This window comes from Ixodes scapularis, unplaced genomic scaffold (assembly GCF_016920785.2).
Source record: "Ixodes scapularis isolate PalLabHiFi unplaced genomic scaffold, ASM1692078v2 PGA_scaffold4__175_contigs__length_147842914, whole genome shotgun sequence".
NCBI lineage: Eukaryota > Metazoa > Arthropoda > Arachnida > Ixodida > Ixodidae > Ixodes > Ixodes scapularis.
In genome coordinates this window covers 6,203,088-6,205,407 of record NW_024609879.1, presented here as the reverse complement: position 1 = coordinate 6,205,407, position 2,320 = coordinate 6,203,088, and positions in this window count along the sequence as shown.

Sequence of the window (2,320 nt, the reverse complement as noted above, 5' to 3'; positions counted from 1 at the left end):
CACGAGGGTCGTCGCAACCGAAAATAGCTAGAAGAGTCTCATCATGGTTTTGTACGTCCATTCTGCGGCGGTCATGCAAATACATCGCCGCACGTCAAATTATTTATGCAAAGTTTAGCAGCGTAACGAGCCTTGATGATTTCGCTCAGGCGATTAAAGTGGTAAGACATTGCGATGAGGACGTAGAATCGACAACTCCAACGCGAAAAAGAGTATGCAGACTCACACAGACGTCGACAACGTGACACTCGAATGGTTTGTTGACGCGGGACGCGGTGCTTCTTGCCCGTACTCCATTGCGCGTGCGTTCCAACTGTCGTCTGCTCTTTCAAACTTGGCTGCTTTCTGTCGTCAGTTCGTTCAAACGACAGCGGCTCGTAAACCAAACATTGACCCGGTAATTGCGATAAGAACTAAGTGCAGGCCTCAAAACACTTTTGAAGGTTGGTTGGGGTAAGTCGGCTAAGTGTAAACAGATACAAGAAGTTGTTGATCATTGTTACCAGTGGCCATCACCGACTTGTAATGCCCGATTCTACTTGAGGTTTTCAGTATCGATGTCCACCATCTCAGCTACGGTCCACACTTTTGCAGTCCGAGCGACGTCGCGACTGAAAATAGCGAGCAGAATCTCGACGTGGGAGTCAGGCTTTAGCGCCCATTCTGCGGCGTCCACGTGAAATGAATCGCCGCAAGTCACATTATTCACGCAAAGTTTTGCCTCGATAGTTTTGCTGAAGCCGCTCAAGTAGTCAGACATTGTTAGGAGGACGTAGAATCAACAATTCCAACGCGAAAAAGAGCACGGGGACTCCCACCGACGCCGACAACAACGCAATTCAATGGTTTGTTTATGGGCGACGGCGGACTTCTTGCCCACCATCCACGGCGCATGCGCGGCGCCGGTGACGTCCGCTAGGGGCGCTCCGGTTTGTTTGTAAACATGAGTTGGTGTATAAAGAGTTATCTCTTTTGGAAACAGCAAAGCCCGGAGACTGACATTAAAACGAGCGTGTTGGTAAATATACTTGTGTTTGTATTCTGCCCGGAGACTAGTTGGGTCGAAGTCAGCCTCCTTGTCAACTATAACCGTTTGTGAAGAGTGGTCTTCTCCCGGGATGAAAAGTTAGCGCCGGCTGACGTGTTCTTTTGAAAAAGGGAAGGGGAAAGAGAAAGTTTGAGTAACTGCAGAAGCTACCTCGAAAGCTCCTCTCCCGATATGAAGCTTGAGGCATAGTCTCGGCTACCTTCTCGCGCTTCGCCTGCTCGAATCTATTCTTCACCTTCTTTCGCACAGCCACTGTTCCGCACAGTCGTCGTGGATGTGCGTAATAGAGGGAGGAACAGATTCGAGCATCATCTGGACGCCGTCATCCCGCCAGACTTCAGTGTCGTGGGACCGACTCGTGTGTGTTTCTTCGCCCCGCTGAACTTTGTTTCTCGGGTGCGGTTTTTTCTGAACGTTTTTTTTTTTTTTTTTTTCAATGTTTTCTTACTAACTGTTTGTTAGCACTGTTCAGTTGTTGGGTTTATTTCGTCATGGCGTAGCGGCCTGGCGGTGATGTAGAGAGCGTGTTCGCACGCATTTGGTTGCGTCCCGTTTAGGGAATGCCCGGAGGAGTTGGTTTTTGTTCTTGCCATGTGCGACTGAGTTTTCCCGTCTTTATTAAATTATTGATTTTTTTTTTTGTTTTTTTGTTTTACCTTTACGTGCCGTCAAGTTCTTTGTCTGGTTCTCCACCAGGCGTGGACCGATCGCCTTGCCACCGCTCGAACCTAAATACTTTATTTTTTTTTACGCAATTTTCGTTAAGATCGGAGTTGGGCAATTTAATTCCTATTTATTTATTTTTATTTCCTACCCCTCTCCATGACACACTCTCTGTGTGTTTCGGACCGTTTCTGTGTCACCACTTTTGTGTATTACGGAAGTGAAAGGCCATTCCCTGGTGACCTGTGCAATGTGCGGTGAACAAACCCCAGTGTTTGGTTTCGGAAAGAATTCTATATAATATATCGACGATGTGGTGACCTTCTTTGTCTTAGTAATATTTCAACTAATAGCTAGTCCTGCTAGTTTACTGTGAAAGGTTTATAAATCGAAACAATACAACGTCTGTGCCTTTTGCTTATTGAAAGTCTACTAAGCCTGCTGATTTGGTTCGATATGTATCTCGTGGTTCCCGCTCTTATCAAAACACACATAAATATTCAATACCACAAAATCCGTTTATAATTGATTACAAAATGCAGAAGAAAATTCAAGAAAACTCTTTCACAATTCATAGAGACGCATGGATCGCTATGTCTGACTTAGGTC